Source organism: Schistocerca gregaria, unplaced genomic scaffold (genome assembly GCF_023897955.1).
Source record: "Schistocerca gregaria isolate iqSchGreg1 unplaced genomic scaffold, iqSchGreg1.2 ptg000198l, whole genome shotgun sequence".
Taxonomy (NCBI): domain Eukaryota; kingdom Metazoa; phylum Arthropoda; class Insecta; order Orthoptera; family Acrididae; genus Schistocerca; species Schistocerca gregaria.
The window spans coordinates 1741152-1756956 of NW_026061736.1; the positions used below are offsets into that span (position 1 = coordinate 1741152).

General features: G+C 41.6%; 1 non-coding gene across 1 annotated transcript; it reads right to left on the minus strand.

Annotated features, from left to right (window-relative positions):
• Positions 1-11619: 11619 nt before the first annotated feature.
• Positions 11620-11694, minus strand: Trnat-ugu (transfer RNA threonine (anticodon UGU)). The gene has a single exon. It is a non-coding gene; the product is annotated as a tRNA-Thr (tRNA).
• Between the last annotated feature and the right edge of the window lie 4111 nt (positions 11695-15805).

Below are 15805 nucleotides of genomic sequence, written 5' to 3' on the forward strand. Positions count from 1 at the left end.
AAGCCAATATTTTCTGCATTTCGGATAATTTTATACGTTTTTGTAATCACTTGTATTTACCACCCCATTGTGACGCGTGCAAATGTTATAAATTTCTGTTTTTGAGTGAGAAAATTTTGTTGTTTTATTTTATGGCAATGTTCTTGTATTTTTGTGATTAATACATCATAATGTGTTCATATAAAAATTTGTAACTCTCTTATTTATCAATTTTGTACATTTAATCAAAGTTTTCAACTGTGTACCCCATTATACCTTGGATTCCCCAACGTGTCGGATAAGAAAGATAAAAATACAATCACTACTCGTTTCTTCAACGACAATTTAAGCTGTGTTCTGTGGTTCCTCCCAGAGTTCATCACGATATATTCCGAAAAAAATCATAGTTAACGAACATTATAAATTGCTCTAGAAACGAAGGCAATCGCAGTTAACATTTAATAAGGCCACTGGTATCCTTCGAAATGCAACTATCAACGTCATGCAGAACGTCGTGGGTCACAACGGATGGGTGGAATCGAAGTATGACATTTACCCACGATCGCTTCTTTTTGTCAATTTGTGCCATTAATTTCTCTGCTCCCTAATCTGATTTCGTATCTCCCCATCAGCTATTCGATCAAAACTTTTTTAGCATTCTTCTACACCACCACATTTCGGAAGTTTCTAGTCGTCTCCTGTTTGGGGAACCAGGCATGTTAACTACTGATTCGCAATATATTTATTCCGAAAGGCAAAAGGAACCCCGAAAACAATGAAAATAATTTTGTTTATTGGTGATTGTACCAGTTTTATTTACACTTAGTGTGAATATGAAAGTATTTTAGTCCAAATCCGTATTTGAAGGTTCTAAATGTCGGTTTAAATGGCAGCTTGCTATGTAAGACATGCCCACTTGTTTCTCTGTGCCATCTCTTCTTTGAGATGATAAGCCTAGGGACATTTTACCCGTAGCTTTGAGCTTTCACCTATTGAATACATTTTTTCTTGTCTCGTAGTCAGTTGTTTGCTAGAGTAATAACGTTTCTGAACAAAACAAATGCCAAGATCTACCCACAAAGTTTTCGAAAGAAGTTCTAGAAGACTTGCAAGAAATAAAAAAGTAAATATCATGAAACAAATGTTATGTTTATGTACAGCATGCGTACTATTGGAAAGTGAAAGAAACTATGAATTTAAATGAGTGCATGTACGACTGTAAGTGCAATACAACTTTAAATTTTCCGTAACTTTTCTAACTAAATGTACCTTTCCTCTCAAACCATTTATCCCAGAACCATGGAATTCTAACGACCAGTTTTCTTACTCGAGGGCATGAAGAGTCGAGGGATATGAAAGGGAAGCAGTGGTTGGGAAGAGAGTGAGACAGGGTTGTAGCCTATCCCCGATGTTATTCAATCTGTTTGCTGAGCAAGCAGTAAAGGAAACAAAAGAAAACTTCGGAGTAGGAATTAAAAACCATGGAGAAATTGTATTATAATGAACACTATGGTCTTTTAATTTTTGAAATTTGCCCGCAAAACCTGTCTTTCAAAATTTTTCTAAAAATTTCACTATTAATATATTATTCATGAAAAATTGTCAGCTTGTTGGAAAATAGTGGAAATGCATGTAAGAAATGTTTTGTGTTTTACCGTTAATATAACACAACTTAGGATAAGGGTCATATAAATAGATCAGTTAACTGGTGGAGATGGAAGATACGTTCTCCCCGTGAAAATTGTGTTTAAAAACAAATGAATATTTTCAAATCAACAGCTCATTTCATGAAGTCATAACTAGAAGTGAATAATCTCCACAAAAATTGGTAAGTTAATTACTTTGGTGCAAGAAAGTCTCCATCATTAAGGAGAACGATGTTTTCAATAACTTGCCGGCAGCCATAAAAAGCTTTACTACTGACAGATTTCAGTTTACGAGGAGCCTAAAGGATTTCTTGCTAACCATCTCTTCCGACACCATTAATGAATTGAATTACTTAGTAGAACAAGCGCGCGCGCGCGATTGAGTGTGTGTGTGTGTGTGTGTGTGTGTGTGTGTGTGTGTGTGTGTGTGTGTGAGAGAGAGAGAGAGAGAGAGAGAGAGAGAGAGAGAGAGAGAGAGAGAGAGAGAGAGAGAGAGAGGGGGGGGGGGTCAAATAATACGTGTACTATCAGAAGTGCGACCAAATTTTCATTCCTCGTTCATGATCAGTCCATTTGCGGTCTTTGGATAATAAATTAGCATATTATTTTCCCATTGAGTATCTCCCCATTATGGATTAATTTCAATGGAAAGTACATATAATCTAACCCTCTTGTCTGCCCCACTTCTGTTGAAGGTTACACATGAGACAAATACCTTGTTGTTGTTGTTGTCTTCAGTCCACAAACTGGTTTGATGTAGCTCTCCATGCTACTGTATCGTGTGGAAGCTTCATCTCCCAGTACCAACTGCAACCTACATCCTTGTGAATCTGCTTAGTGTATTCATCTCCTGGTCTCCCTCCTCGATTTTTACCCTTCACGTTGCCCTCCAATATTAAATTGGTGATTCCTTAATGTCTCAGAACGTGTCCTACCATCCGACCCCATCTTCTAGTCAAGTTGTGCCACAAAGTTCTCTTCTCCAGTATCCTATTCAATACCTCCACATTAGTTATGTGATCTACCCATCTAATCTTCAGCATTCTTCTGTAGCACCACATTTCGAAAGCTTCTATTCTCTTCTTGTTCAAACTATTTATTGTCCATTATTCACTTCCATACGTGGCTACACTCCATACAAATACTCGGAGAAAAGACTTCCTGATACCTAAAGCTATACTCGATGTTAACAAATTTTTCTTCTTTAGAAACACTTTTCTTACCATTGACAGTCGACATTTTAAATCACTCCTAATGCGTACTCCCAGATAATTTATGGAATTAACTGCTTCCAGTTGCTGACCTGCTATTTTGTAGCTAAATGATAAGGGACCTATCGTTCTATGTATTCGCATCACATTACACTTGTCTACATTGAGATTCAATTGCCATTCCGTGCACCATGCGTAAATTCGCTGCAGATCCTCCTGCATATCAGTACAATTTTCCATTATTGCAACCTCTCGATACACCACAGCATCATCTGCAAAAAGCCTCAGAGACTTTCCGATGTCACTCACCAGGTCATTTATGAATATTGTGAATAGCAACGGCCCTATGACACTCCCGTGCGGCACACCTGAAATCACTCTTACTTCGGAAGACTTCTCTCCATTGAGAATGACATGCTGCGTTCTGTTATCTAGGAACTCCTCGATCCAAGCACACAACTGATCTGATAGTCCGTATGCTCCTACTTTGTTAATTAAACGACTGTGGGGTACTGTGTCAAACGCCTTGCGGAAGTCAAGAAACACGGCATCTACCTGTGAACCCGTGTCTAAGACCCTCTGAGTCTCGTGGACGAATAGCGCGAGCTGGGTTTCACACGGCCGTCTTTTTCGAAACCCATGCTGATTCCTACAGAGTAGATTTCTAGTCTCCAGAAAAGTCATTATACTCGAACATAATACGTGTTCCAAAATTCTACAACTAATCGACGTTAGAGATATAGGTCTATAGTTCTGCACATCTGTTCGACGTCCCTTATTGAAAACGGGGATGACCTGTGCCCTTTTCCAATCCTTTGGAACGCTTCGCTATTCTAGAGACCTACGGTACACCGCTGCAAGAAGGGGGGCAAGTTCCTTCGCGTACACTGTGTAAAACCGAACTGGTATCCCATCAGGACCAGCGGCCTTTCCTCTTTTGAGCGGTTTTAATTGTTTCTCTATTCCTCTGTCGTCTATTTCGATATCTACCATTTTGTCAACTATGCGACTTCAAGAGAAGGAAGCACAGTGCAGTCTTCCTCTGTGAAACAGCTTTGGAAGAAGACATTTAGTATTTGGCCTTTAGTCTGTCATCCTCTGTTTCAGTACCATTTTGGCCACAGAGTGTCTGGACATTTTGTTTTGATCCACCTACCGCTTTGACATAGGACCAAAATTTCTTACGATTTTCTGCCAATTCAGTACATAGAACTTTACTTTCGAATTCACTGAAAGCCTCTCGCATAGCCCTCCTCACACTACATTTCGCTTCGCGTAATTTTTGTTTGTCTGCAAGGCTTTGGCTATGTTTATGTTTGCTGTGAAGTTCCCTTTGCTTCCGCAGCAGTTTTCTAACTCGGTTGTTGTACCACGGTGGCTCTTTTCCATTTCTTACGATCTTGCTTGGCACATACTCATCTAACGCATATTGTACGATGGTTTTGAACTTTGTCCACTGATCCTCAACACTATCTGTACTTGAGACAAAACTTTTGTGTTGAGCCGTCAGGTACTCTGTAATCTGCTTTTTGTCACTTTTGCTAAACAGAAAAATCTTATTACCTTTTTTAATATTTCTATTTACGGCTGAAATCGTCGTTGCAGTAACCGCTTTATGATCGCTGATTCCCTGTTCTGCATTAACTGATTCAAATAGTTCGGGTCTGTTTGTCACCAGAACGTCTAATATATTATCGCCACGAGTCGGTTCTCTGTTTAACTGCTCAAGGTAGTTTTCAGATAAAGCACCTAAAAATATTTCACTAGATTCTTTGTCCCTGCCACCCGTTATGAACGTTTGAGTCTCCCAGTCTATATCCAGCAAATTAAAATCTCCACCCAGAACTATAACATGGTGGGGAAATCTACTCGAAATATTTTCCAAATTATTCTTCTGGTGCTGAGCCACAACAGCTGCTGAGCCTGGGGGCCTATAGAGACATCCAATTACCATGTCTGAGCCTGCTTTAACCGTGACCTTCACCCAAATCATTTCACAATTAGAATCTGCGTCAATTTCCTTCGATACTATTGCACTTCTTATCGCTATAAACACGCCTCCCCCTTTACTGTCCAGCCTTTCACACACGCGAGACAGATAATCGGAGTTTAGGATTTCATTACTGTTTACATGTGGTTTCAGCCAACTTTCTGTCCCTAGTACTATATGGGCGTTGTGACCGTTTATTAATGAGAGCAGTTCTGGGACCTTTCTATAGACGCTCCTGCAGTTTACTATTAGCACATTAATATTGTTATTCCCTGTCGCATTTTGCCTACTCCTGCCTTGCCGCGTCTCAGGAGGCGTCTTGTCGGGCCTAGGGAGGGAATTCTCTAACCTAATAAAAAGCCCATGTGCATTCCACACGTACTCCGCTACCCTCGTAGCCGCTTCCGGCGTGTAGTGCACGGCTGACCTAATCAGGGGGACCATACATTTCTCCACCCCATTGCGGAGGTCGAGAAATTTGCACCCCAGCTCTCCGAAGAATCGTCTGAGCCTCTGGTTTAAGCCTTCCACTCGGATCCAAACCAGAGGACCGCGATCGGTTCTGGGAACGATACTACAAATAGTTAGCTCTGATTCCACCCCGCGAGCGAGGCTTTCCGCCTTCACCAACTCCGCCAACCGCCTGTACGAACTGAGGATGACCTCTGAACCCAGACGGCAGGAGTCATTGGTGCCGACATCAGCAACAATTTGCAGTCGGGTGCACCCAGTGCTCTCTATCGCCGCCGGTAGGGCCCCCTCCACATCTCGGATGAGACCCCCCGGCAAGCACACAGAGTGAACACTGGCCTTCTTCCCCGACCTTTCCGCTATTTCCCTAAGGGGCTCCATCACCAGCCTAACGTTGGAGCTCCCAATAACTAATAAACCCCTCCCCCCGTGTGCCTGCTCGGACCTTGCTGAAGGAGCAGCCACATGTCCATTCACAGGCAGAGCGGGCGATGCCACACGGCCAGCCTCCACATTGACCCTCCGCCTCGTGCGCCGCGAACGCCGCTGAACCCGCCACTCCCCTTGGGGAGAGGGTGGCCAGCCGCGCCCGGTACCCGCGAAGATGTCTCGACAGCAGGTACAGTGGGTGAAGCATCTAACACCTGGGGTGCACCATGCGACGCACTAGACTCCCCACTGCCGCTACACTCCGAGGCAGCAAAAGCAAAAACACACGGAAGAAGAAGTGACAAGTAAGAAAAATACAGTTAATACTTAAATTAAGGTAGCTCGCTGCACAGCAGACGTGAAGCAGACGGCGGTTAGGGCGACACATGAACTTACAACATAAAAGTAATAACAGATAAAAATACATGTTCATGAACCTGAGAGAAAATCAGTCCATAAGTTTAAGCAAACGCTATCAGCAGTACAATGAGAATCAGCTTAATTTTTCAATTAACTCCTCGACAGAATAGAAGGAGTGACCCATGAGGAAACACTCCAGTTTCGATTTGAAAGCGCGTGGATTACTGCTAAGATTTTTGAATTCGAGTGGCAGCTTATTGAAAATGGATGCAGCAGCATACTGCACACATTTTTGCACAAGAGTTAAGGAAGTCCGATCCAAATGGAGGTTTGATTTCTCCCGAGTATTAACCGAGTGAAAGCTGCTTATTGTTGGAAATAAACTAATATTGGTAACAAGAAACGACAATAAGGAATATACATATTGAGAGGCCAATGTCAAAATACCCAGACTCCCTGAACAGAGGTCGACAAGAGGTTCGTGAACTCACACCACTTTTTGCCCGAACCTCTCGTTTCTGAGCCAAAAATATCCTTCTAGAATGGGAAGAGTTACCCAAAAACATAATACCATACGACATAAGTGAATGGAAATAAGCAAAGTAGACTAATTTACTTGGCGAAGTATCACTCACTTTCGGTACCGTTCGAATAGTGAAAATGGCAGTATTAAGTCTTTGAACAAGATCCTGAACGTGGGCTTTCCACAACACCTTACTATTTATTTGAACACCTAGGAATTTGAACCGTTCAGTTTCACTAATCATATGCCTATGCTGTGAAATTAAAACGTCAGGTTTTGTTGAATTGTGTGTTAGAAACTGTAAAAACTGAATCTTACTGTGATTTAACGTTAGTTTATTTTCTACAAGCCATGGACTGAGGTCATGTACTGCACTACTTGAAACGGAGTCAATGTTGCACACAACATCCTTTACTACCAAGCTAGTGTCATCAGCAAACAAAAATATTTTAGAGTTACCCGTAATACTTGAGGGCATATCATTTATATAAATAAGGAACTACAGCGGCCCCAACACTGATCCCTGAGGAACCCCCTCCCCTTGACAGTACACCACTCAGATCCCTCATCACACTGTATTACGTTCCCCCATTCCTGTAGATCGTTCCCTAATGCTCTTCCTGAAACACTGTACAACTTCTGATTCTGTCAGTTCTTTCAGGTCCCATCTCCTTAAATTCCCACCTTTTTCCAGTTTCTTCAGTTTTAATCTACAGTTCATAATCAATATATTGTGATCAGAGTTCACATTTGCCTCTGGAAATGTCATACAATTTAAAATATGGTTCCTAAATCTCTGTCTTACCATTATATAATCTATATGAAATATTGCATTATCTCCAGGTCTCTTCCACGTATACAACCTTCTTTCATGATTTTTGAACCAAGTGTTAGTTATGATTAAGTTATGCTCTGGGCAAAAGCCTACCAGGCGGCTTCCTCTTTAATTTTTTACCCCCATTCCATATTCACCTACTACGTTTCCTTTTCTTCCATTTCCTACTGTCGAATTCCAGTCACCCATTAATATTAAATTTTCATCTCCCATCACTATCTGAATGATTTCTTTTATCTCATCACACATTCCATCAATTTCTTCATCATCTGAGGACTACTTTTACGACTTTGGTAGGCGTGGGATTCGTGGCTATCTTGGCTACAACAATGCGTTCACTATGCTGTATGTAGTAGCTTACCCACATTCCTATTTTTATTAATTATTAGACCTACTCATGCATTAGCTTCATATTAGCCTTCCTAATACTTAAATCTATATCCGATGTTAACAATGACGCCGGTGGATGGACTATCACGAAATTACTGACCGTCGAGAATGTCACAAATATAACCGACAAGCTAATGGGCCCTTCACAGGAAAAGGTTTTTTACCAGAAAACGGGGAAAACTGAAACCCAGCAAATGAGTAAAAAAGTGTATATTCACTAACCAAAAAAATAGTGTACGCACACAACTTACACAACAATAGTCTGGGATTACTCTATTACGTAATACAGTTTTTGTGATTGTATCTTGCAGCTTTAGTTATTTTTAATTAAAAGAGGCTTTAAAAGGACAGAAAGAACGTGTTGGACTACGCTAGAGATCGTTCTGTTAGCACAGTCTTTACTTTGTAATCACTTTCGTTGACTTCGGCAACTCTCAACAGAAATCTCCAACCTAACCGAGACAATGTGCTACGATACAGCCGAGATCATGACAAGAGAATGGGCTACATCACACTCGAAGTAAATGTATATAGGTAAGGATCCCCATGACCTGTATACGTCTGTTATAAAAAATCTCCAAGCCACTCTCCTCAAATAGACCGCAATCTTCTCTTGACCTTCAACTGTTACTATTTCAGAATTGAAAACCAGATTCAAAGAAAATTTGGCTACAAGGCACAAAACTAGAAAAATAAAAATAATAAAAGTGAGAACGTGAAACATGTTAGCAATAACCATAAACAGGAGATTTTACAGAAAATAAAATTGAGAATGGAAATTATTAATATTATCGACCGTTTAGGAACTCTAGGCTACGAAAGGGATGAAAACACATATCGAATAAGTGGTGGAAGAGTTAGTGTGTTTTAAGATTAAATCCAAACAAGAATTAGAGAAAAACATATCGACGCAAGGCCTCTATTACGAAAAATTGCTAAATCTCGAGACAAATTGTGTCCTTCTGTATTTGATGAAATGTTTTGGCCCCTAGTACGGATGAAACAGTATCTGCAATATCAACAGGAACTTCGGATATGTGTTTCATATTTCATCCAAGCCTGCAGTCTATAAATATTTAAACAAAATACTATAACAAAATACCACTACAGGGGAATTACTTACGGAGTAGTTCTTGGTAAAGAAACACAGGACACAATTACGTATGTGGGCTTAATACGAACTACAACTGTGTTTATAAATCGCTATAGTTGCCTTGGACTAACGACGAGCGAATATCAATATAACCTGTACGCTTTTCAAAGCTGTTATCCATGAAAAAGCTAAACCACGTATCGCGAACAAAATACTATTTAACACCGAAACAATGATATTAGCTGACAATGGGCACAGACTTTAGTCAATGGGCACTGTTGAAAATTTGTGCCAGACCAGGATTAGCACCCGAGTCCCCTGGTTACTAGGGAGAGGCAATGATCACTGTGTCCGAATTACACAGTGGTCAACAGAATATCACGAACTGCCCGAGCATGCCGTTCGTTAGATCCAAATTCTCAATTTCTCCATAGACTGCTAATGCACTGCTCCTTGAACATAATCCTCCTCCCCTTAATTATACAGTACATGGCCAAAAAAACAGACACCGAATATATGCAAACTTGGCCTTACGAACATTGCAGACGTCGTCTATGTAACATACGTCAAACTTCAAAGAATTTACCAATTCGTTGCATTGTTTACTATAGACCACAAATCAAGTAACGTAAAAAAAGCACTGCGTCTATTGAGATCATGATTCAGAGTTTAAAAAAAACTAATAAGTCGCCTACATATTACAGTTGCTGCCAAAAGAGGAGAACCATTATTTTCCCACAAAAGGAAATATAGTTAAAATGACGCTTCTATTTCGGTTAGTTTATGCGGTTACTAAAATTTGCCGTGAAAGTTACATAGTGGACTCTACCCTCCCCCCACCAGAAACGTAGTTATCGTGGCTGTTGTGAGACTTTTGTACACAGTTAGAGAAAGTGTGTTAAATGTGGCGCGGACGGAAACACTAGGCTACGCTACAGGGCAATCTGCTCGCACAACGTTTAGTCGGCATTCATAATCGTTGGCGTAAACAACTCTCAATCAAATTACCACCTTCCAACCTAACTTAGATCTCGGGCTACACTACCAATCGGCCTGTCATCACAACCAAATATTCATTGAGTGGGGGTGGGGGGATTTCCTGTATCTCTAGGAAAAACTGTCAGTTTTGTCAGACTCAACAGCAACATTTACCAATGGTAAACACTTTTTAGACGGCTCGTAATTTTAGAATAGTCCTCTTCGTCTTACTTGGCATAAATTGTTCGCTGGCGTCCCAGCAGCTAGCTCCCTCAGTGTCTGCTTCTGCCATCGCACCACGCCAGTCTGCTGTTGTCCTAGCAGACCGAACGCACCGCACATCCGACACCTTCGGAACCACTCACTGGCCACTTAGCAACTGAGCGGAACACTGTTTACATCGTGAAAGGAAAACTATGCAAAGATGTACACTTAAATGGCACGACTGAGTAGCACACACACAGTAATATCTGAGGAATGTCCTTCGACACGCGCAGAACGAAAGTCTTCTCGCGAACGTACAGCGTCTCTGAAAAAAAATCTAGTGACTATATTCCGGCGTTACGGCCAGGTTCTCATACAAATGAGCAAAAAAGGGTAAATTTGAAATTTTTTTTGAGACAATGAAAATACATTCGAACGATCTGTTTGGGAATTACGAGTGACAATACTATGAGCTTAAATTTAGATTTTCAATAAAAAATGGCGCCCGTAATTATGATTTGATCAAGGGCTTGCGAGACTGGAGTACGCAGAGTGCGTGCAGTGTGGCACCTCAGATGTTACCTGAATTCAAAAATGGGTAACATCAGTTGATACTACATTATTTCTCTGAACTTGAAAATGGATAACATCAGTCGATAATACATAAAATTAATGGGAGCGCATACCTAACCGCAATGAAACAACCTTAAATTTAACGATACAGTGCTAATTCGAACTTTGAGTTCGATTTTGAGGGGTTTGTTTCACTCCTTATGCCTACACAAAAATTAGTTAATATTAACAAATGTCATATTATAGCTATAAGTTCCTATGAAAAGTGTTTACTTTTAGGGGTCAGAGGTAGAAGTTAAGAGATCGAACCACTTTTAATTTATGCTGTATGCCGTTCTGAGAAAATCGTTACTCGAAAAAAAAAAAGTGTTCAAAGTTTAGGGAAAACATTTAGTTATATTATTACTTCGATTTGCATGAACTGAGTGTTACACATATATTCTTAATGTCGCTGAAAACGAATCTGAAGTCAGATTTTCAATATTCAAAACAGCTAATCCAATACGGAGGGCAAACGATTATGTTTTGACCAATTTTTACCAAAAATGTATTTTCGTTATTTACGATTAGTCTGCAATTCAAAGAGTATTTATCAGCCCTTCCTCTACCTCTGATTGTTCCTAGACAGCAACTTCCTGTTCTTCTTGGCAGGAAAAGCCGATCTGTCTAAGCTGGATATGCAGCACTCGGCAGCCTGCACTTGATATTCGTCCGTATTTTCGGTGAGTATGTTTGCATGCATTCTGCAGTATGAATCCTTTTGAGCACGTGCGACACGGGACGAGTTATCATCTACATCTATGTGGATACCCTGCAAAACACATTTAAGTGCCTGGCAAAGGGTTCATCGAATCACCTACACAACTGATAATAAATTGAAACCCTCAGCTGCCGACAGGTGTTGTTGATATACTTCGATGGGGACAGCTGAAAAGTGTGCCGCTACTGGGACTCGAACCCAGGATCTCCTGCTTACAAGGCAGACGCTCAATCCATCTGAGCTATCGAGGGCACAAATGAACAGCACGACTGCAGGAATTTATCCCTCGCACGCTTCCCGTGAGACTCACACCCCGAACCGCCCACAATCCGATTACGTAATGTACTTAATAGGTATTTGTCCATCCACTCATTACTGGCTCACACTAAGGTGACGATTCCCGTAAGATTTCCGGTAGCCTGTGCGCATTCGCACAGACGAAGGTCAATGGCTGGGTGACGTTTAACCATAGATATGAAGATAGTAACTGTTCTAGAAAGAACAGGCGCCACTGACGACCGTACAGCTCTTCTAGAATACATGATAGACCGGCCGATGTGGCCGAGCGGTTGTAGGCACTTCAGTCGGGAGCCACGCGACCGCTACGGTCGCAGGTTCAAATCCTGCCTCGAGCATGGATGTGTGTGATGTCCTTAATTTAGTTACGTTTAAGTCGTTCTAAGTTCTAGGAACCTGATGACCTCAGATGTTAAGTCCCAAAGTGCTCAGAGCCATTTGAACCATCAGTCCGTATGTTTGCACACTACTTACAGTAACTTATGCTAAGGACAACACACACACAACCATGCCCGAGGGAGGACTCGAACCTCCAACGGGGGGAGCCGCGCGAACCGTGACAAGGCGTTGGACACATGGCGGGTACCCCGCGCGGCTCATGGCAGCCGTGACACTGCTTCAAACAATGGACTGTAGAAACTTTTGTAAAGCACGGATTAAAAAAAAAAAAAAACCTTTCCGTTCCAGGAGTCTAGACAAGTACACCTTTAAAAAATGCAACTACAAAGAAATTGAATTTTCGAACGGGGCAGGGCTTAAAACTTTGAAGAGTTAAATTTTAATGGCCGTTCTCTTGTATGCAAATAGTTTCACAGTAGAAATTTCTCTAGTTTTATTTATTTATTTATTTTTTGCTGTAGGTAAAGAAGGATAGGATTCTGAGAAGGGCGAAGGGGGGGGGGGGGGGGAGGAATCTCGCCTCTCCCACCTTGGAATTCTCAGTACAGAATTTTTATTCATTACGAGATTCTCAGCCACTTGCAGAAGTGATTTCGCGTGATTCTGCAAAACTTTTCCTTTAGCCAATCGTAGCAACTATAGGATTCCGTTCCTGCTGCATGACATGTCTCGGAACTTAAACTGACCAACTTATTTGCATAAAGAGCTAGCTTATCATCCGCTTCTTTACTTACTTAGACCGTTCATGGTCTGCAAAGCATTTTTTCTTTAATCGTTTTTTTTATGTCTTTTATAAACTGCAACACTTTCTAAACTTTTCTAAACTTAACGCCGTTGAAGCATGGTCTTTTGCTGAATGACCAAAAAGCAATGCTGACAGCTGGGGTCCAAGGTTTTTGTTAATCAAGCCGTTTGTATTCTTGTTTGTATAACGCATATTTCTTTATATCTAATTGAGAAGTGAAATACCGGTTTTCGTAGATGCAGATTTAAAATATTTTAATATAACGCAATAAATATTTCATTAAAATTTTCATCCCCTTATGCTCGAAGTTAAAAACCAGTGAAACACGTAGTTTTTAAAAATTGTAACAGATTAGCCGAATACGAATTGTCAGATATGCTTTCATAATGCTTTCATAATGAACCATTTTCAGAAACGTGGAGCCGGATCTGGGGGTGAATTTCCTTCTCTCCGAGACACCCGGCTTCTTCTTCGACTTAGCCGGCAAACAGGCCGAGGACGCCGGGTGGGGACCGAATATGCAGCAGTTTGTGGATGGCGACGTCGTCACTAGCTGTTGCCTTCGTGCGGGCCTCTTGTGTAAAGGGGGAGCCAACCGTGGCCAAGTGAAGGTCTGTATTCCACAGGAACGAGTTAGCATGGCACTCAGATATTTCCACGAGTCGGCGGACGGGGGTCATTTGGGGTTCTTCAAGACCTTGAACCGAGTTCAGGAATACATGTTTTGGCCCAACCTATATCGCGATGGCAGGCGATTTGTTGGCAACTGTGTCCAGTGTAAGCGTGGTAAGCCCGATGTTGGGCTGCACAGAGAACTACTACAGTCGCTTAGGGAGCAGTGTCCTCTGGACCGCGACTCAAAGATCGAAACAACGATCGACGGAAACTGGCGCCAGAAACGCACCAGCTCACTCTATTTCATCCCCTTAGGGGTTGAACTTCCAAAAACACCGAAACACGTATTTTCTTATTTGTAGCCTTGAAGTCAAATACCAATTTTCGTAGATGTAGCATTAAAAATACTTTCATAGTTCTTCCATAATTATTTATCTCAAAATAAAATGTTCATCCACTATTTCACCTCATAGAGGTTAAATTCCCAAAGATACTGGAACACATATTTCTTTATTTCTGACCTAGAAACCAGATACAAATGTTCGTATGCCTAGCTTCAAAATTACCTTAATAGCTACATAATTCAGAAATCCTTTCATGTCCTGCGTCTCCCCCTTAGAGGTGGAATTTTGAAATATGCAGTATAAGCGGTATAAGATCAACACTCTTTCCAAATCTCAAGGTTTATTTTCCTTGGCGGTCTGGACTGTGTGAGTTTCATAGTAATAGTCCTCCACACACACACACACACACACACACACACACACACACACACACACACACACACACACACACCACTACCAATGCCACCACCACCTCCTGGGGAAATTTCTGCAGACGCCCTTGTTCCACTGCAGTCATATTTTGCCGACGACCTACATTTAGCAGCGTGGGAGGGATAGTGTCGTGCAACAGACACTATACTCAGTAGACAACGAACTGTTCGTTGTGAAATCAGCGACATATTAACCGAGACTGACACAGAAGGTGCTGAAGGTGAAGCACACTAGACTCGTGTCTACCACGGCTTCAAATAGTATCGATTTACTATGAACGGAAGTTCCGAAAAGTGAGCAAGTAATTTTACAGAAAATTCAGTACCGATGGTGAGGATATAAAACGAAAAACATTTCTATAAAATTTCAGAAATAATGAAATATTCCACTCAAGTCGCTTGACAGAAAACGCAATGGATATGCTTGCACTTAAGACGGAAGGCCCTACGTGCTTACGCAGGCTTACGACAGATCGCAAAATTCGGCAGTAGGCGTAAGCCAACCTCTTGTGCTGCCATCTGTTATTGATGCCAGGCATCAAGGTCTCAGTAGTACGACCATCCACTGGAGAGTAGTTTGCTTTGTAAGCACTCCGTCTTCAGGCCACGAGTGACCTACTGGGACAGCACCATCCGACCGCCGTGTCATCATCCGTGGAGGATGCGAACAGGAGGGGCGGGGGTCAGCACACTCCTCTCCCGGTCGTTATGTTGGTATTTTTTGACCGGAGCCGCTACTATTGGGTCGAGTAGCTCCTCGATTGGCATCATGAGGCTGAGTGCACCCCGAGAAATGGCAAGAACGCATGGCGGCCTGGATGATCACCCATCCAAGTGCCTTCAACGCCCGACAACGCACTTAACTTCGGTGATCCCACGTGAACCGATGCAACCTCCGCGGCAAGGCCGTTGCCGCAGATATTTTACAGTAGTTGCTTACGTTTCATAATTATCTAGTTTACGGGGAAAATGTAAAAAAGGCGATTGTCACCGAAGCTACAACTAATCTGAATTTCTGGTTAGTTATCAAGTGGTCTTGTGTGCGAGCCTGAATCTTTCATCCTTTGCGGTGGGAATGATTCAAACCCGTCATGTTCTTCTTATGAAGTGTTCTATTTATTTTGCACACAATGATCGTTTGTAGTTGTCTTGAGTTACTAGGTTGATAAATTTTTGTTTGGCGCACGTATCATAACTGAGATTTGCGCTTAATGGCTGAAGGTGAATTAGCGTAATGAGTAGTAGCGAATGTTACAGTAACATGTTTGTAAATTATTTCAGGTAAATTACGTTAGTCGTGTAATATTATCCGTATACCAGTACAGTATATGGGCCAATTACGTTAGTCATGGAATACTATCCGTATAAGACTATGTCACCTTGGTGTCCCGGAATTTGCTTCAATTTTGGAATCCACGAAAGAACTGGAAATTTTCCTTTACACAGCTTTCCATATAATTTCTATTACAGTGATTCAGTCTTGCCTGTCACTCGACTTTTCTGACTGTGAAATAAATTCTATCGCTCAGGTG